The 21,672-nt window shown below is 38.4% G+C and overlaps 1 long non-coding RNA gene across 1 annotated transcript in view; it reads left to right on the top strand.

Moving 5' to 3' along the window:
• Nucleotides 1-21,672, top strand: part of LOC148223003 (uncharacterized) — a 157,946-nt gene that overhangs the window by 9,348 nt on the left and 126,926 nt on the right. The window contains exon 2 of the long non-coding RNA XR_015805129.1: nt 10,879-10,963. This is a non-coding gene — a long non-coding RNA (uncharacterized LOC148223003). The remainder of the gene's footprint in view (nt 1-10,878; nt 10,964-21,672) is intronic.

The raw sequence follows: 21,672 nt of genomic DNA, 5'->3' as shown, positions 1-21,672 counted from the left end.
AAATCTAAGCTTTCAAAATAATTTAAGTGTAATCAGGAGTCCATAATGTAGAAATCATTGAGGATCATTTGTCATTATGTTAAAAGGAGACTCAGCAGAGATCAGAAGCACTGGTTGTCCCAGTGCCCTCCCTTTCACCCCAGCATCAAGCTCTTTTGCACATTAAGCTTCTTACAAGTCTTCTGATTTTTCAGCTGTTGGTCCTGTTATAAATATCTCTCTGCTGTGGAGTGTCACAGGGTTTGCTCTGTGCACTGAGCCTACAGACTCGGGAAAGAGCAAGGAAAAGCTCCAGTTAATGGCTGTGGGTGAAATATTGACCAAACCCACATTAGTTGTAATTATTAGTGCTCTCATTATTTCTATATATAGATATAGATTATGTATTTTTATATAGATTTAGGAAATCTCCTGTAAATTGAGTATCTCAAACACCTTACTTACCAGTTAAAAAATATTATTCTGTATTGTTTCTATATGAAATAGCTAATAGAATTAAAATTTTGAAAATAGTTAGAGATTAAGAAGGCCCTTCAAATAGGTCAATCATTCCTGCCACTCTAAAAATCCATGACATATTCTTATAGATCATAGGGTAACAGGGGGAAGTGGAGCAATGGTCATGAGCAGTCCAGATTCATGTTTCTCTTTGGCCAGGCACTGAAATATAAACAACTTGAAACTTCAGACTCCTGTTTTTATAAGTATGTTAAAGGTAGATATTTTTTGAAACCTTCACTATTAAATAAAGTGCCAGCAGATGGCATTGAAGAATATATGTCATCATTCCAGTTTCTTGTAGAAGTAATAAGGCTTCCTGTACCACAGATTTCTTCCTCCATGCATCTCCTAAATGCTGTATGGAATTCACTACAGCACCCATTTTACAGGAGCTGGACACCTGCTCTTAGGTGTAAGAAAACTTAGAAGGCTCTAAGGTGTTAGGTCTTTATATGCTAAAGTTTTTATTTATCCTGTCCTACAGAGACAGGCTGAGAGAGTTGGTTCTGTTCAACCTGGGGAGCAGAAGGCTCCAGCAGAGCTTCTAACACCTCCCAGTGCCTAAAGGGATCCTACAGGGAGCCTGGGCTTTTGACAAAGTGACAGGACAAAAGGCAATGCTCCAAGCTGAAAGAGTGTAGATTTAGATTAGGTATTTGGAAGAAAATCTTTACTGTGAGGGTGGTGAGGCACTGGAACAGGTTGCCCAGAGAAGTTTTGGTTGCCCTATGCCTGTCAGTGCTCATGACAAAGCTGGGTGTGGCCCTAAGCAAGCTGGTCTAGTGGAAGGTGTTGGTGCCCATGGTGGGAGGGCTGCAGTTAGATGGTCTGTAAGGTCATCTAACCATTCTCTGATTCCAACTCAAACCATTTTGCTGATTCTGTGATCCTATGGACTCAGCCATCAGATGGAAAAATCCTGATTGGATTGCCATCAGTAACTGAGAGCCATCACAGCACCATGGGTCTCGTGTTGTCTGTGAGTGTCTCCCATGGCTGTGTGCTGTTGGTGCCACTGCCAGTGAATTAATTAATGGCTTTAATGTCCCTTTAATGGTGATTGCTCCAGATTATCCTTTTGCCATTTCTACTTTATGTTTGCAGGGTGAACATGAAGAAAGAAAAGGAAGGGAAAATGAGAATGTATAAGGAAAACAGAAGTTAGTGAGAAAAAAGAAATGGGGAAATAAAAGTTCGAATGATAAATGATACTGAGATGAAGAGGATTTAGTCAGAGATCTCACTTTGGTAATGAAAAGTGGCTGAGTTTTCACTTGGATTTGTCTTAGTAAGACTTAACAAAGCCAGATTTGTTTTGTCTGCCTTTTGCAGTCATTTGTGATGCAGAAATGATGGGTAGAAGAGACATAAGGAAAGAGAAAATACAAGAAATAATAATATGCTTCAAGAAAATAACATTAAAGATATTTCCTTTTCATTTGCCTTTTTAGACTTTTGTCTTTCCCATCCTCCAAATGTACATTTTTCTGTCTTGATTCTCTGAGTTTCCATTTTCTCCCTTTTTTTTTCATGTTTTGCATATCACTCCTTTTTCTTTGAACGTAAATAGATAGGGTCTCTATTTTCTCTTAGATGTGTTTCTCCAGGTGAAAAGGTTTGTACAGCTCGACTTTGAAAACAATAGCAAGAGCTTTAAATATTCATCTCTCAGTAGGTGGTGAAGGTCCTAACAAACATTGCAGATGAATCAGAGGCTATTTGGTTATGTTTATTGCTGTAATAAAATGAAAATATCTGCTGGGTATTCATATGGTTTAACACTGTTGGGTGATTTCTTCCTCCTTGAATCTGACTGGTTTTGAAATGCCAAATCAAACACCCTTCCAGTGAATATGCAAAGACGTGTCTGTCACAGAAGCAGCTGCTTGCAGATTGCTTTACTTAAAATGTTTGAGAGGCGTGGTTGCCCAATGGGGAAGCAGGCTACAGACTAATTAAGAAATGTCATGTTTCTTCTTCCTTGCCTTAAAATTCTCCATAGAATTTTTTCATTATTAAGCACTCCATAAGATCCCAAGCCTACTGAACTTTGAAAACTTGCAAAAAGCTTTCTACTACAAGTTTTAATTAGAATATTTCCCATTCCAGCTCATGACAAAACTAATATGTGAGCTCTGAGTGGTCTTCATAATCATCTACCCATCTCAAATTAAAGTTGTGGGTTTTATTTTAAATTGGTACAAAGAAGCTCTGATATTTTAATTATTTTTTCTAGTTTCCCTTATGGTATTTTTATAATAAAGTGAAGGAAATCCATGTAGCATACAGCATTCATCAAGCAAAGGTGTGAAGTGTTGGATTTATTGCGGCTTTTCATATTCACAGAAAACCAAGCTGGCATCTTTAATGCATTCCCAGATGTCAGACATCTTGTGAAGGGAACCAACATACTGTAGTAGGATTTAGTTGGCAACAGAGTACAGCAGAAAAGGGGAAATTGTTTGGCTGTAGGATAGGCAGTGGGTCTGGATGCACCTCCTAGCCAAACAGTCACACTGAGCTGACTGTGCTATCACAGATTCATCTTTCTCCCATTTGTTCCCCATTCCATCTCACACTGACTCCTTGTTTTCAGCACGACCACCCAGTGACCTTTCTGTCCAATCTTGTAGTGCCAGCAAGGGTGAAATATCATGTTTTCACTGATTAAGCAGAAGGTTAATTAGAACACCCTCTTTTTTTTTTTTTTTTTTTTTTGGAAAACATGTTGGAGAGGTGGGAAGAATTAAACAAAAAAAACCATGAAAGCTTGAATAACATTAGCTATATTTCTACTTATGGATATATTAAGACATAGTAGAGTTTACTCACTTCGAAGTCCCTCAGTAAGAAGAGGAATAGAGCATAATAATCTATAATATTCATCTACTTTTATTCATATAAAAAAATTATTTTCTACACAGACACTTGGTTCTGTGGCTTAATTGCTCATCCTTCTAGCCTGAAGCACTTCTGCACATGGATAGCATTTCTGTCAAATCTCAGAGCCTCTGTGTTCCATGTGTGGCTGGAGCAGCTCAGCAGCCTGGCTGCAGAGCAGTGGGACTGGGACCATGGCAAGGCTGGCCCACAGCACTGGGCTGCAGCTGAAGGCAGGGCTGCACCAGGGCCAAAGGCTTCCTCTCAAGTCACAAAAAATAGAACCCATCACTGCTGACTCTGGGGGTCAAATGAGTTCATATGCTGAAACCTCAGGCCTGAGAGGGGCCTTGCTGAGAAACAATATTAGCCAGGACTAGATGGGATTTACAGATGTCTCCCACGACACCATTAGCACCCACAGAAGTTCATAAGAACAGAACAGGTAAATATTGTTTCACTGCCTTCAGCAATTTGCAGTTCAGTCTTTCTGAAATTAAATGTATTACTTTCCAATTCAATAGCCCTTTGTGGATTTTTCTTCTATGAGTTTATCAGCTGCTGAACAAATGTAAATTTCAGGTCCTCTAATGCCCTGTTATGACTTCCACAACTATGCTGCACAGCACAGTAATATCTTTTCTTCTAAAATTTCTACCTGCTAGTTTCATTTGATGCACTGCAGCCCTTGTTTTGGAAAAAACAATGAATACTGATTCTGTATTTACTGTCTTCATTCTGCTCATGTTCTAAACATCTCTATCATACACCCACTCAGCTGTCTTTCTTCCAGGTTGAAGAGCTGTAGTCATTACATATGTGAAAACCATTCCACCCCCTTAAATGAGCTTTCTCTCTTTTTCAGTTCTACTCTGTGTCTGGTTTTGAGATGAAGAAGCCAGAATTTGAAAGGTTAGAAAGAGTGACTTGGTGACTTATTTTACATGCATGGTCATACATAACATACAAACCATAACAACTGTGATACAAAATCGGACATGAAGGTTGCAGTAGGCATGAGTAAACTGATGTTATGACTTCTGGAATAAACCCACAGAGTGTATCTCGGACTTTTTAATTTGTTTTTTCATGCTGTGCTATTTATGTAATTTTATGCTGTTTAAACTAAGCCTTTTTCTACCCTCTAATATCTTGTATCTTATTTTAATTGCTTTAGTGCTTTTTTAAAATTTATTTCCATGTATATTTTCCATTCATTTTACCCTACAGGCAGAGCTCCAGAGTGTCTCCAGCAATGAGAGCTTTTGTCTCCTTTTTTCCCTTTCAAAAGTAGTAAATATCTCCCCAGTCCATAAAGCACCCCCCACCCCAGAGCATCTCACTATTCGTCCCTACTCCTACCACGTTCCCTACAAAGAAACTTGTATGATTCAATTGGCTGGAATAAGGCAGTTGCCACTGACAGATTTTCCTTTAGGAAATACTGCGAGATTATTCTGATTTCACAAAAAAAATATACTAGGAGCAACCTTTCTTCCTCATATTCTAAAAGGAGTCAAAAATATAAAGCAAAGGGTTTTTTCACAGACTCTAGGGAATTTAGGAACAGAAATCCCAGTAAGACAACAGAGATTTGTCCTTGACTCCCTTGGATGCTTCTCAAACTCCCATCCTCAAAGCTTGTCCTAGAAGGATTATAAGCACACTCCAGCAGTAGGAATGTGTTGTTCTGCTTAGCAATTGTGCAGAGAGAACTGCATTGGAACAATCTCCCTTAAATCAGTGCCTGCATCAAAAGATTGGCTCAAGCCTCTTCTTCCTCCTCCCTATTCCTTCCCAAACTGGCCATGTCACAAGGGAATATTTCTGGATACTTTGAAGGAGGGCAGACCCAAGAAGGTTTTCACCAGCTGCTTCACATGCATAAACACAACTGGAATTATTTTACATTCTGTAATTAAGCATTGTGACTGTACCTTCCTCACAAAAGGACCAAACCTGGAGACACATAGCCAACAGTCTAAGAGGGCTTTTTGCAGATGGGAAATTCAGACACAGTGTGATTTACATGATTCTCCCAAGGACAGAAAAAAGGAACAATGGCCAGGGCATTAGCCTGAGCCTTGCCAATTTAGCTCAGTGCCTTGTCAGACGTTTCTGAAAGTCCCTGTGTGCCTTAAATAGATAATTATATTTTTTTGCAGTAGTATGAGGCAACTGCATAAAAACTTTGGAAGTGTTCTAAACTGTTGTTTTGGCACACAGCTAAGAGGAGAACAAGAGAAGTCAGACCAGGAAGTTCCTGACTTGTGGATGATTACCATAAAAACTTAGTTATCCCTCTTTCCTTCTCTCACTGTAATTACTGGTTGTGACCTATCACATATGATGTAATTACTGTGTTATTGACATAGAGCATAAGCTCAGGCACTTTCTTGGGCTGAACTTGATGTTTGAAAAGGTTTTCCTCCAGTTTCCCCCTCTTGATAGGAAAATGAGAGTGTAGGGAATGGAAATGCTGAGCTCTCATGCAGTGGGATTTATGTTGTCTCAAAAATGCTGTCTTTACGAGCTGATAAAAATATTTCAATACAGAAAACCATACAAAGGATCTAATAGTTCTTGGCTATTTAGAGGAAAGGAAAGCAGGGGAATGTGAAGGAAAAATAATAATAATGCAATCTTCCATTTTCTAACGTGGACAGTTGGCAATACTGTGCTTTTCCAATTAAGATGATAGCATCTGTACTACTGTAATCCTTAAGGTTGTAAACTGTCATGTTGCCCAGAGTGGATTCATCAGTCAGCTGGCAATAATTTATATGATTAAAAAGAAAGGCACTGCCCATAATTTTACTGTAGGGTTGCTATGCTGTCTTTTGTTTTGTTTTTCCTGTGGAAAATAACTTGTCTAAAGCATTGTACTGGAAGAAAAAACCTGCAACAAAATTAACAAAACATCTTCCTTTGTCTTTTCTTCTCTGTTCAAAAATACCTAATATAAATAACTCAGCTGAGGGTTTAATGATTTTAAGATTATTTCTTTTACCCACTAGATTAGATTATTTATTATATGCTGAAGTATATTCCTACAGTGCTGTTCAGGCTATCTGCAGAGTGGGGAGAGAAACATGCAGCTTTAGAAGGGAAGGCCAGTATGGCAGGTGGGGCTGTGTGACAGCTGCCACCAAGCCAGGTAGGGCAGGGGATAGCAGAGGGTAAAAAGAATCCGCAGACCAAGGGGCTGGGAAATCCTCAGCAGTGAGGAGTTAGGAAGGTGCAACCTAAACAAAGAGAGAACGAAAGGATTTTACCGAGTTGTTTTCCTTAGTCCCTTCTCTCAGCCAGATCAATGTTTGGATTAGTAATGCTGTTATCCTACAAATGCATAACAGTGGATGCAAAGAAAGAACTGCTCTTTTAGGAGGAGATAATTCGGTGTTTCTTGTTTGAAAAATTAGAATAACTTTGTCTGTAATTCCAACACTTCTGTGAGATTATGAAATTCCATTTCTTCCATGTAATTTGTATCATGAGTTCAGAACTAGGGTTCTAGTCTGAACAACCAGCCTGCTGAGTGAGGTTTTCTGAGGTACATTGGGACTGCTCAGATACAAAGACAGACTTGCTAGAAAGAAATTGAGGGTTCTCCTGGAGCTAACAAACCCTTCCTCACACAAGTTCCTTATTTGAGCCTTGTGTAAGGATTCACACCTGTGCTGAAATGGGAATAATGAACACCTGTGCTGAGCAGGTAGAAGAAGTTATAAAAGCACGGAAAAGGGTAAACAAATCGTTCATAACTTCAAAAGTCAGGTAAGCAGGGGTTGCTGAAAATTTTTTTCTAAATCTTTAGTTTGTTTTATGTTGGTGAGTTGGTTTATTTGTAACGTGGATTAAAATTCTAAACATTTTTCATAATGTTTTCCCAAGCTGTTGGCTTGTACTGATTCCAGATTGTTCCTTGCTTTCCTTAGTGAGCCCTGGTACTTTTTCTTGATTAGTGTAGCTCCCCTCCTCCATGATTGGAAACAGGAGTGATCACAAAGGAGGAAAAATGGTGATTTTCATTATATGCTGTAAGTGTCAGCTGGTGGATTAGCCAGAGCTGCTCTGGCAATTTCTGTCTGACCCATTCATACATATCCAAGAAATGCCAGGTTGCACCCAGCATCTTTTCTGTAATGCATTCAGTACTGATGGTAAGCTGACTGTGTGTTATCCTTAACAGATTTCTATAAGTATGGCTATATATGTTTGTAAAGAAAGAGTGGTTTGAATGCACAAGATAAGTTATCATCACAGCCACTGTTCAAATGTCTGCATTTTTAAGTGAGTAGCTTCTCTGTAACAGTAGCATGAGAGGGAGCTGGAATTTCCAGGAAGGTCATGAGGGTGTGGGAATTGAGGGGCTTTTTCTTTAATTGTGAAAAAGACAATCACATCTGAACTTCAGTTTAGTTTGCAGAGGTGTGTTGAGATCCTGTTAGCTTATATGAGCCCAAAACCACAAATAAAATGTCTTCCTTTCAAGACAGTTTCCTTTACGCTACTCAGGGTTGCAATATTCACTTACATGATTTTGAAGAATGCAGTAAACTCTTAGCTTCATCCACAGAAGCAGCCAGAAAAAATTAGATAAAATCATGATTTAATATCCTTTGATGCCACATACATATTTAATGGAAGGGCACAGCCAGCCTTCTATCCAGTAAGGCAATACCAGATTCTGTGAATCAACCCCAGCCTTTAGAAGAAGGTTTTTCTGATGGAAGAGGTTGATATTCTCCTCGTTGTGTCATAGAGGCACAGTAAACTTGCCAGGAACTTTGTAGATGTGGGTGATACCTCTCTGGAATAGAGGTGGAACTTCTCTTTCAGTTTGATTCCTATTTCCAAGAGCCACCACGAGGGGACCTGTGCAGCATCCACAAGGTTTTGGGTTGGTTTTGGGTGAGTGAACTGCAAGTGGCTCTATGCCTTTGGTTTCATCACGGTTCTTTAAAAGATGTGAATTGAACGCATCAGTGATTTGCATTGATCTTTGTACTGGCTACTCCAGCTTCATCTCTAATCTCAGTAGATTCATTATTTGAATTGGTTTATTATTAGAAGATGAATCAAGACCACTACCAAACCCCTACTTATCTCTCCCCCCTCATCTCCCTGCCACTGAAAGCAACCCATTTACCTTTTTTAGGTGATTTTTAGCTGACAACCTGTGAAATTTCCTTTTAGTGTAGCTGGGACGATATGAATAGACAAGTATTACCTGAAAATGCTGCTAATGAATTAGTATATGTAATGCTTAAAGAAGCTTAGGCACACAATCAAACAGGTCTGTAAAAAGAAATCCATAGGCTCTTGAAGAGCAAGGAGCAGTCTGTTCTTATGAAGTCAGGCCATGCAGATTTACTGGCAGGAGTATTTACCTTGCCAGCAGTAACTGCAAATTCCCAGGAAAGCTTCTCTGGCAGGGCAGCTGTGGGGCAGACTCTGCTCTGGGAAGCATCTCCTGGGCACAAAGAGCACTGAGTCAGTTTGCTGAAGGGCTGCATTGCTCTGCAGAACTAAGCCAGTCTTACATAGGTGCACAGCCTTGCAAGTGGCCCCTTGACCTCAGAGAAGAGGAGCTGGTGCTCAAGTAGAGAAAATCGCAGAATCACACCAAATATTCTGAATTGGAAGGGACCCACAAGCATCATTGACTCCAACTCTTAAATGAATGGCCTGCACATGGGTCAAGCTCTCAACCTTGGCACTATTAGCCCCAGGCTCTGACCACTGGGCTAATACAGAGCCTAGCTGTCCCTCTGCTGTGGGATGGGGAAAAGGAGGAAAGGAGCTCCCTATGATATTTCATTAGTGTGGGAGGCATTTAAGTATCTTTTCCGCCAGTGAAATAAATGGCTCCAGCTACAATACCTTGTGTTGGATGGTGAGTCTGCTGCTTCTGAGCATGGAAGAGAGGTAGAAGCTCTAGGAAATGGCAGGGTAACCTCTGCTTTTGAAGGCAGAGCTAAAACCTGCAGGGGCATATTAGACAGGAGTACAAAATCTTACACTGAGACGTGATTCTTGTTATTAATCAGTGATTAAATAACAGTTTAGCCGTATAAATTCCTCCCACTTTGAAAGCACAAAAGAGCTGTGCTCATTTACTCCAGCCAAGATTTTGATATAATAATTTTGGGAAGCTTCCTGTTTCTTTCATGTTCACAAGAGTTCTGTGTTATGTAAAGAGACTGTGGCATGAATGTTACCTGGCCCAATTTCTGTGTGTAGTTAATTGACTTAGCTTTTTTCTCTGCATGCAATTCCACACACAAAAGGATGTTTTAAATCACAGCCAATTGCTGAGAACACTTTCAAGGAATCTTTTATTAAAAAATAATGGTTCTAAATATTCTGTTTTCTTTTATTCCCACATTCTACAATTATAAAGTTTTAAAGCAAGCAATATGGTATTTTTCTACTGAGTCTTCTGGTTCCAAGCTTTCTGTTTATTCCAGAAATATCAGATATTCTACACCCTTTGTCCTATAAGAATCTAACCCTATATGCTTTACTGAAACTTCTTCTTGGGATGCTTTTGGATTCTTCTTGGGATTCTTTATTTATTTATTTATTTATTTATGGATAGTTCATTTAAAAAAAGAAAAAGAACACTTAGGGATGAAAGGAACTTTATTGAGTGCATAAATATTTTGTGTAGGTCTCCAAATGGTGCTTGGCTGAGCCTTCGATAGAATACCTGGGATACTTTTCCTGGAATGACAGTGTCATGAAGTAATTTGAGTAGTAATTTGTTTGGAGCAATACCTGTGACTTCTGGCATGTGCTGGAAATTTTAATTCAGGCTCACATGTGTTGAGAATAAACGGTTGAAATCACTAGGCTGGTAAAATATATAAGCTACATTTTATGGCCTTGAGTTGAGTGAAGTTGTAGTATCAGCGGAAGCATATTTTGAGTTTCTCTAAAGATACCATTTTTATTGCAAGTCTCTGTTTGTACAGAGAAGAAATTTGCTGGGATTTCTTTTCAAAATGCTGATCGGAAGACAAGAGAGGTCTTCATCAAAGGGGAAAATTTCAAGAGAAACTAAAAAGGGCAGGTGATTGAGTTTTGGAGGCTAGATACTGGGTTGAGGAAAGATAGAGGAAGGATATAAAATCAAGGTAAGTTGGGAAAATGAAAATGATGCAGAAAACAACATATCAAAAAATGGAGAGTAAGGTTAAGAAAAAGAGCAGAGTTAGCAGGACAAAAAGCCTTAAAGTAGTGTTGGAATTAGGCCAGTGCTGGACTGTGGCAGCTCATACAAGAACCTTGACAGCTCCTGTAATGAGGGTCAGGCTAATTGAAATTTGTCCCTCTCCAGTTCTGATGGCTAAAGTCCAATACCAATGAGGGAAACACAGAAAAATGCAGAATGAGGAAGAGCTCTCCAGCATGGAGAGGAACACAATTGTAATACTAAATATAAAAAGAAAATAATATAATTTTTTCAAAGTGTTGTTTCTTTCTTTGCAGCACAGTGAATTATCACTGACATGGAGCATAAATGGAATTCAATCAAGTTTCAACTTTAAACACTGAGTGAGGAGCCTTCTTAAATGTAAGTCATTTGGATATTACTATATCCATTATTCAAGTTTTTTCTGCATTCCAAAAATAAATGTCATGATTTGGGGGCAAATAAACTGAATTCTTTGTGTGTTACAAAATAGCTGAATGTGCATTTTAAATAGGAAGCTTAGTGCAGACTGCACCACAGGATCACGGCTGATTCTTCTTTACAGGGTCTCCTGAAATTAACATTATCAATAATATAAAAGGAAGGTATTTATTATGCAAGGTCTACAGCTAACTATCTATACTAAGACATCTGATCCTTCTGGTCTATTTTATCCATCATTAAATCATGGAAGGAAATAGGTGAGGCAAAGGAACCTTGACTTTTTCCAAAGAAGTCTTATTTTATGTAAATTAGCTTAATACATTTTAAGGGCAAAGTACAGGTTCAAATATAAGGCTAGAAGAAATTGTTTAAAGAATCATTTTTTACATAAACCTAGTGTATTGGGAAAGTAATCATATAGAGTAAAATCTATGCTAAGTATTTTTCATATAAGTTGGGAAATACTTCTCAACACGGAAATTTATGGGACATACTTGTGTTTCACTTGTACCAAATTAAGGGAGAGGCAACTCTGCTGAGGCAATGCTGATGCAAAATCCACTGAGGCTCTGCCCAAGTGGTGAGGGGAGTGATTGAGCCAAGTGTGCAAACACATGCTAAAATTCATTCCCACTCACAGCATATGCTTACATGTGCCATTGCTTCACTCTTATGCACAGTTTATGTCAGCCACAGCGTAGTCCAAAAACTGTAATATCCATGATTTCAGAGAGAATTCAGAGCTGTAGGCTGTGGGAGTAAATGTGTTCTCATCAGCTTCTGGGCCCTGCACATGGGGTGAAGTGCTGCTTGTGTCTACACTTGGCCAAAGGCACATCCTCAGAGCTGTTGTGAGAAGCCTTGCCCAGCACCAACAGCTTCTGTAGCTGCATAAGGTGTTTTCATCTTGAATTCTTTTGGAATCTCTTTTTGTATTTAGTAAAATCCAGCTATTCTGTTAATATGTTTAGATAATATAGTGATTGGCACCTTAGAAATACTTTAGACAGACAGATAAAAGGATTCCAAATGCATCCTTTGTGAATTTTTAATAAAAGATTTTGCATTGTCCAGTGATGAAAACAAATCATCTGTGGAAAGACAAAACTGTTTTCCATTAGTATCATTCACTGAGGATGTTTGTATATGTTTGGTGTCTGATAGCATCTTAAACTTAATCATTTTACCATTTCTAGCGACAAGATATGTCACTTCACAAGCACTTGTGCTTTGTATCTGCCTCTTATTTTTTCTTTTTTTTTCCTGAGCTTCAAGGTCTATGCTTTATTTTTCACACAATGATGCAATTGATGAGCAAGTGAAGTTTTCTGACAGTAAATTCTTTACAAACAATGCGCAAGTTCTGAATTTATTTCAAATTCTAGAGAAACAAAAAATGCTGGTAAAAATGTATGTCCTTCAGGTTTTTCAACAAGGCTTAGACCAAAGAAAGCTCTGTATCACAGATCTTTAGGGGATCCAGTACCAACAGTCACTCTGACTGGACTTGACCTTGCTTTGATTTTCTTTGTGCTGCACAGACATGCCTCCTCTTCCCAAAATTATGATTACTGAACTATTCAGAGAATCATATCACAGAATAGTTTAAGTTTGATGGGGCCTTCAATGTCATCTTGTTATCCTAATATTATGGTGAGGAGGGATTTTGTAACTGTTCAGTGTATGGTGACAAATAGTATATTTTATAAATTAGTTTCAAGTTAGTGCTAAATTATGGAATTAGGTACTACATACACTTTACTACTAAAAGAGTTCATCATGTTTAATGTTATTACAGTGAACACCAAAGGAATTAATAATGATTTGCACTTCTTATAGAGTGGTACCAATGTAGTGAAAAGAAGGTTAGCCTAATTAAATTCCACAAACCACTTTAGGGCTCTACCGTATTGAGGAGGCTGTTTTTTATGTTAATTAATTCTGAATGAAAGGTTTCTGAAGTGTCTTAATATTGCTCAAAGAGGCACCTGGAAGTATTTCAATTTATTTTTTTTTGTCCAGAATACTTTGACCAAGCAAGCATCATCCTTTCCACAATGAGCTCCTTCATGCTGTATAAACTATAGTAACTAATAATCAACAGAATATTCTGGTATTTTATTGAGAGAGAGGGCTGAAGCTGGGTGAGGATATTGCTGTGTTCTGACAGGAGACAGCTTTGGGAGCAAACCTCAGGCTGAGAAATCCAGTTTACTTTCTTGCAGTACGCAGAGTTGCTGGACAATGCATTATGGACTTAACTCCCCTTGGAATTGCTTACAGTCCTCATTCCTAGTGTTCCACAAAAACAAATGCTTCACCACATTTGGCTTAGATTCTAGTTTCCACACATCTGACTTTGTGGCGATCTAGTGCTGTAGTTCAAGGGGTGAAAGGGTACATTTTTGCATGTTATTTGCTTTCTGCTTCTTTTTTTAATTGTCAGAAAGCAGAGAGGTAGAACACATCTATTGGTAGCATTTTGGTGACCTGCCTAGTTCCTTTTTAGCTTCCCTTAACTGTTGTTGAGTAATGCAAGTATTTCAGACTGGGATTTGCACCCAAAAAAATAGCTGTGAAAAAACAAATGTGAACATTTGTTTTGCCTCTCCTTCCACTGAAATTCTTGAAAATATTTTTACTTTTAGCCTTCTAATAGACCTGTTTGGAAATCCTATTCAAGCTGGATTTTTTAAACCCCAATTCCCTTAAGCACATGCTTCACATGTTAGGCATGTGTTTAAATTCTCTTGATTTAGTGTCATATACTTAAGGGCATTGCTGAATAAAGAAGGGCATGAGCATGTACTTAAATGCTTTGCTGATCAAAGGAACAAACCTTTTGATTTGATCTACATTTAATGCAAGTTGGATCACCTATCCAGTAGTCAAGAATTTACTAAATGTCTCTACTAAAGACAGCTCTTGATTAAGCTGTGTTCTTCTGGCTATGGAAATAGGAAGGGCTGCATAATACAGCACATTTCTTAATATTTTTTTATGACATTGGTTGTAAATTACCTTTTCAAGTGCTATATTCTCTCTGCAAATAAAAGAAGGGATCAAGACAGTAAAAGAGAAAAGAAGGGTTTGGTTGTTAAAGATATATATTCAGTCAAAAAACAGAATGATTCAATATGTTTTATGTTCTTAATATTTTTTCTTTCTATATACAGTACAGTATGTAACACATCTTTTCCTCCTTTCACTAAAAATTTATATTCAGGATACTCTAATGAAGTACATCTTGAGTCTCCTTTTCATGGCTAATGAGGAGACAACAAGAATTTGACTAATACTAGTACAATTACTGGAGCAGTGAAGCGTGCATCTCTGATTAGACGTGATAATTTGCAAGGCTGGGCTCTTCACATTAAGTTTGCAAACAGTTTAAAAATCACTTCCTCTATTTATCCAGCTAATCTCTGTTTAATGACTCCAGACTTGACAAAAGAAAGAGAAAATGTCTCTTAAAACCCTATACTTCATTTATGAAGCTTGTATGTAGAGGAGAGGTGTAATTGATAGCAATTTTTTTCAGAAGACTTTTAGATTAAGCCATGCAGCTGACTTTTTACTATGCAGTGGTATTTTTATTATTCCTGTAATGCTCAGTCTCCTTTACATAGCGCTTTGTTGTCTTTGTCCAGGTTTAGACATATATTTCTACTGATTTTTTTTCTCTTTTGATTTCTTTCTAATTTTCCTTTTGAATTAAATACTTGATAATCCACAGAATATGAATATTTTTGTTGGATTTGCTTATTTTTTTTCAGAAGAGGTTGGTAGGATGACTGGTGATGGTACTGTTAGGGAATTCATCAGTCATCAGCATCTTGGACAGGTGGGTTTTAAAAGGAATCAGGCACATACCATTCCAGATTTTTGAAATATTCCTTCATCTTTGAGGCCTCTCTTCACCATTTGGACTTGAAGCAAAGCTGGTTGAAAAACAAGAACTGTGGTTAGGATTCTTGATGAATTTAGTTAAGCAAGCAGAAGCAACTCTTGCTGTCAGTAGGTGGCACTTGTCCTGGGGCAGGAAGGAGTGAGATGATATTTAAAAAGGGCAGCCACGGTTTCAGTCTGGCATAAAAATGGATGCCTTCATGCAAAACTCTGTCCCATAACAAATCACTTACAGAAATAGCATATTCTAGGTGTGACTGCAGAGAAAGAAGTTCCATTCGAGGATTTAAATGAGTTTGCCAAGACACTTGATACACCTGGACCAAGTGCTACTGTACTGTCTCCACAGTGACATCATACGATTGCCGTTTCTTTTAGGATCCTCTAAAACTGAGTAAAAACGGATTCAAAACCAATATACTGTCATAGGAAGGTAGAAAGGATTCAAGACTCTGACTCCCACAGATATTTTCTGGAGTTTTGCCTGAAATGTGCAAAAGCAGAACAATGGAAAAAGAATCAGATGCTCAGCCTGTTGTTTTGTACATATTTATTTGCTTTTATAGCTTCCAGAGAGCATGATCAGCTTTGTCTAAAGTATATTGTTAAAGATGAGCTCTGGGATTTCCCTGTTTATTTTAGTAAGCAATGCCTACTACCTTTTGTTTCCACTGAAAAGCAACAGTTGTTGCAAGAATTGTGTGGAACAATCAGAAAATATGCAACTTCCTTCTGGACCTATGGAAGTTTTTGTGTCAGAGAGGAGGGAATCCTTTGAGAAGTTTTGACAGACTGCATGGAAAGGTGTCTTTAAATACTGAAGGCATCTGAATCCTTCTCCTCTTCCAGAAACGAAAGAGAGAAAACCAGAAAGTTGTGGGGTTTAGTTCTTGGGGATGGCAGTTTCTAAAACTGATCTGAATTCCCAGTGGCAGAGCATCATCCCTGAAGACTAGGATAGAAGGGTGGAGGCAGTGCAAAATGACATCACCTCTTGCTGTTACTAATGGGATGGAAAATGGCCAATGCAGCTTCAGAAATGGGAAAAGCAGATAAAAGATTTTCATTTTTGTCCTGCAGTCTCTACTGGTGGTCCCTACTGGGCCAACTGTCTGATTTCACTCTTTCCCATAACAAAGTAATGCATTTAAGGACCAGGAGGTAGTATTTGAATGTGCTATCTCTTCATAGAAATTAATTAAAAAAAAAAAATTGATTCATTCTGCCTAGAACTAGAAGTAAGCCGTTTTTCAATGATGAAAAATTGAGTAGAAATTACACTATGCTCAGGGCTGCTGTGCTTCTTGTTCCCTGTGCTGTTTAGAGCTCTTATTCTTGAATCTGTAGAAGTGCTCCATATCATTGACATTAGTTTGTAATAAGTTCCTTGCTTTTAATCACAACAGCAGCACTGGCAAACATAGGACTGCTTTTCTCTTGCTCAGTGCCCTGGAGAGCAGCTTACCCCCCATGAGTGAAGGTGAGGGCACTGCAGTGTTCCCATGCAGCTGGACTGTACTTGTGAAATGTTTGCTCACCATCAGCCAGTGATGTCCAAGCAGACATCCAGTACTGTCTCTAATCTCCAAAGTTACTTTTTCTTCCTCCCTGTGCCTTAAGGCAGGATGCACAGCACTGGAAGGGTGGAGCCACTCAGTCTCCAGCTGCCTGTTGTCTTTGGGGTCTTCTGTGCTGGGATAGAGCATTTAGGAGCTATTGAGGCCACAAGAGATTTTTAGGACACGTTTGCTTACAAACAGGTTAATGTTAATGCTATTAAGTGATAAAAAGAGAGAAGCAACAGAATCAGTCATTAACTTTAAATTTAGAGGTTGTTGGTTCTTGCTTATGAGACTGGCTAATGAACTACTGCTTTTTCTAGAGCTCATACCTTGGAAAGTTTCTAGGGCTGGATAATTCCCACTCCTTTTGAAGCAGATAATTAGTGGAGATATCCTGAGTTAATTCTGCCTTTTTTCCATTCTGAATGAGGTAACACCTTCCTTTTTCTTTTCTGTTTACATGCTTTCTGACTGTATTAAAGGCAGGACAGGAAACTTTTCTCTTTATTCTAATGGTTAATTCTTTTTATTTTGCGTTCCCTAGTATAAATACTAAAGTAAATTTTGCCTGGTAGCCAAGTAGGGTCTAATTTGGTTCCCTGTTAAATAAATGCAAGCCTTTCAATAGGCTTTGTAGTTTCATAGTAGATTTATCACTTGTACTCATTTTAAAAGAAACTAAGTCACTTGTAAGTTGGACAAAAAAACAAACCCAAGTATAATGGAAATGCTGTGTGGCCAGGAACTGGTGCTAAGAAGGGTTTTTACTTAAAGAGAATGGCAACAGTTAGAAGCATGCTCTCACTTTATCTCAAAGCCTTTGTCTGAAAAAGATCCCAGTAGTTGCCACATATTAAAAAAAAAAACCAACACAATACTACTTTTCTGAATATGCCCATAATAAAACCTTAACTTTATTTTGTTAATAGTTCCATAAATTAAAATGTGAATTTAGCAAATTTTCCTTCCAATAGACTTTTATTGTCATTATCAATGTAGTGGAGCACTATTTCAAGCATGCAAAGTGTGTCTGCACATTTATCTGTCACCCAATAATCCTCATTTCTCTGCAGTGGTGCCTTTGCTTAGTCTCTCTATCTTGTTACACTCCACAATAAGAAAAATCTGGACCCTCATGAGGCAGCCTAAATTCCCTTTTATAAATTACATCCAGGATCACCAGTGCTGGGTTTGCTGGCAGCCTGCCAGACACCACGTTCCATTGCATAGACTTCTGTCCTTTCCCACTGGGATTACTCATATGGAAGAGTTTGTGCATCCCTGGGTAGGTGCAGGAGCACAAGCAGGTCTGTGCTCAAGGCCTTCGTGTGGAAATCCAAACTCTCAGACTCAGCTACATGTCCCTGAACATGCAGAGACGTCAGTCTCATAAATTGCAACAGCATTAGGTTTGTCTGTTTGTAAAATAGCAGTAATATTCCCTCCTTTCTTTGCATGGATCACAGGCTCCTTCAGGAGTAGATGGAGGTCTGGTTGTCACAGAAGTACTTGGGTTTTCCCAGGACGTTTGCTCTTCCACCACGAGGAATGTTGAATAAGATTTACTAATCAACAAGGAAACAACTATGAATTCAAAGTTTACCCAGTCCCCCACGTTGTTTCCACCTCTCTGCATATCTGGTTTATTTGAATCCTCATTTCCTAAGGAAATAAGATGTATGAAAACATCTTTACCTATCTTCCATTTTGAATCAGACATATTTGTGAATAAAGTTCTTAATCACATTAAGCTCCTAGTAAGTAATGAAATACCTCTCCTGGAAAGCAAATATCTTTTTTAAGGTGTCCACTGGAGAGGGTGAAAAATAAGAGTCACTGAAATTCTTACTAAAACAAAAAAACCAACACAGAATAGTACATCATGGATGCCTAGCTGCTTGGAAAAAAGCAGCTTTGGAGCTTTTGCTGTTTCAGATATGAGAGAATCTCCTCCACAACTAAAGCTTCTTTCCTGTATGAATTACCACTTTTCAAATACTGAGCAACAGAAAAAGATTTCTTTTTCTAATAAAAAAATAAATAATATTTATTTTTATAATACAAATATAATACAAATATATAATATAAATATTTAGTCTAATACCTGCTGGATATTTAGTCAGGGTGACCTCACACATTCAGTTAAAAGTTAATCAACTGGAAGACACTAGTCCAGTGGAAACCAGATGTACTTAACTCCTCTGCTCGTGGAACAATTTCTCTGCAGATCCTTGTAATTTCTTCCCCAGATGTGAGCTGTCCCCTCTAATCATGGTGCTATTTCAAACAACTTGTTCACACACTCCCCAGACTTCAAAGCAACTCTTGTACAACGCAAATCATCCTCAAGTTTGGTATAAATAAGAATTGAGCTTTTTCTTAAATTACTGTTCAGAAAAGGGTCTTTAATTGTAGTATCTCTTTCCATTTAGTTGTTGCTAGTCTGAGGCTGGTGTGGTGCTGTTTGTTAGAAAATTCTCATGTCACAGACAGAAACTGATGTGCAGGAAGTTCCATCTGAAGATGAGGAAGAACTTCTTTACTGCGTGGGTTGTGGAGTCTCTTCCCTCTGGAGATAAACCAGAATTGTCTGGACAAAGTCCTGTGCTCTGTGACCCAGGATGGGCCTGCTTGAGCTGGGAGGTTGGTCCCTTGCAACCTTATCCATTCTGGGATCTCTTTGAGCACCCTTTGGTTCTGCTACCTTTATGGGAAACGTGCTATTTCACCACAAATGGGACTCTGCCTCCAGGATGTTTTGTAGTGGATTTTATTGTGCTTTTGTTTGTTGCTTCAGAGACTTTTATCTGTGTAGATACTTACCTCACTTTAGTCACCTTTTCAGTTCTCTGTGTTCCCTGCCTAAGTGTGGAATTCTAAGACCTGTGGAAATTCCATTCCACCTAGAAATTCCTTGTGAGCTGAAACTTCAGCTCATTTTCACAGAGATTTCTGGCACGGTCTGTAAAATAGACAATAAAATTGTTGCAAGACCATAATGCTTCTATAACTAATTATCAGGCTTTTTCCTCTTCACAAGCTCTTTACACGTGGATGTAGCATAGGCAAACAGAGTGCAAATTCCACTGCACTACTAATGCCTTGAGAGGCTACCTAGAACAGAGGCTAGACAGTGTTAAAGGAATAAAGTAGGTATTTTTTAAAAGGCCTTCAAAGGACTCACCTTGGGATGTACAAGATGGACAGCATGTCACGAGTTTTCACACTTCTGTAAGTTTTGGTCCATTTACATATTGGAGTTAATTGTCCAATTCCAGCTCCAGGTTATGCAGTCCCATCCTCCCAAACTGGTCACCCCAATTCCCTGTTATTTGCACTTTTTGGGCCTGAAGCTGCAATGGTGTCCTTGGTTCTCTGGCTGGAAAAGGATTGTTTTGTCTAACTAAACTGTGAAGAGAACTTGCTAACACTGTATATGAAGTTCAGAGTTATATACTAATGCAGTACATAATCTGGAAAACATGAAAGCTAAAACTTATGGCATCACTGTTAGCAAGCTTTTAGCCAAAGTGGTTCACTACCCCCAAAAGAAGTTTTTGTGCTAAATGATTGCTTTTGAGCTGCAAAGTTCCAGGTCGAAGCTGGTGCCATTTGGATGTGCATCTCTGTTGAAAGTGTGCAAAATGTTTGGCATTGTCAGGACAGGAAGTCCAGCTACAACAAAAACACTGGTTTCATGTGGGAGCACCTACATGCAACAGCACACCAAGGATTCCTAGAAGGAATCTGCTGCCCTCCTGATGTGTGAGGGTACTTATTTTTGTGTGTATTTTCCATTAACCCTGAAATAAGCGTTCCTTGCCTTAGAAATCTTAAGGTAGAAGCTTGGTTTTTTTGGTCATGAAAGTTAAAACAATTAACTCATTCATAGGGCAGGAATTTTAATTGAGATCACCAAGACTGAAAAACAAGTGGCTTATTCACAGGTATAATTATATGTTTTTTCCAGCCTTTTCCCCTAAATATTTGATCATAGAAGGCCTTGTTTTAGACCAACTGCAGCAGAAGAAAACATTACTCTTAGATTTTATATTCTGTGAGTCAGTGGAAGTTGGTAACACACAGCTATATTTATCTTGTCCTGTCATTTTAGATGTACCTTACCCCACTCTATGGAATCATTTCTTATAGATGCTGGCAACAGTCCTTGCCATCTCATACCTGATTTTTATTTTTTTTTTTAACCTAGACTTGTTTATTTTAGACAGGTTGCTTCATACCCAGTTCAGAAATGAAATGTTTTCTCTGTGTATGGGATTTGACAGAAATGAAGAAAAATCTCATCCATTTTCCTTAGTTGTCCTTACCTCATATGAAGGAAAACATTCACAGCTGTCTCTAGTGTCCTGCAATGCAATAATTTTTCTCAGAGGTAGACTAATACCCAAAAACCTGCTGACAAGGCCACTTGCCTTCTGCACTTTACTGTACTGTAATGTCTGGACACTGGGAGTACAAGCATGATCACGTCAAGTTTCTATTAAGCCCAATACCCCTTTAAACAAAGTTTGTTATTTAGGCTAACGGAAAAGGTACAAGGGTTTTACTGACACTGAAACTAATAGTTTCCAAAACACCCCAGGGAGCCATACACAAAGATTTTACTGAAAATCAACATTTCTACTCAGTAGAAAATTTTCTCCTTGCAAAACTACTGCAGACACATATTAGGAATTACACTCAAAGAAATGTTCAGCATTGGCTGAGTTGATTTTATTCTTTGTCATTGGGCTCATCTTTCTTTCATAAGAGTGTAGTGGACAGTGCTGTGCTATTGAGGCATGTGTCCAGTCTAAAGTTGCCTCAAGCTGGTTTGAATGCCAATTGCTCCTCTAATAACCATTTTTAAGAAGGCAGTATGAAATTAATATGCTACAGTCTGCACAAAAGGAAGATAAAGTAAATGTAAACTTAGATCAGATAATTAACACGCCTTTGTGCATAGTGCTTGTAACAAATCCCAAGAAACTATTCCATGGTACTTTAAAGCAAGGAGGTTAAACTTTGTAAACGTGGTGAGGTTCCTCTTTCACTCTTTGAAGTGACCTAGATGAAACAAGGGTATTTTTTTTATTTGAGGTCAAGAAAATGAAAGTGATAGAGGATATGAAACGTTTCAACCTCAAACCAGTCATTCTAACTTTACAAACTGAA

The sequence above is a fragment of the Sturnus vulgaris genome, chromosome 8 (genome assembly GCF_052056855.1).
Source record: "Sturnus vulgaris isolate bStuVul1 chromosome 8, bStuVul1.hap1, whole genome shotgun sequence".
In the NCBI taxonomy this organism is placed as follows: Eukaryota; Metazoa; Chordata; class Aves; order Passeriformes; family Sturnidae; genus Sturnus; species Sturnus vulgaris.
The sequence above is the reverse complement of the archived record's forward strand: the minus strand, read 5'-3'. Positions and strand labels throughout refer to the sequence as shown.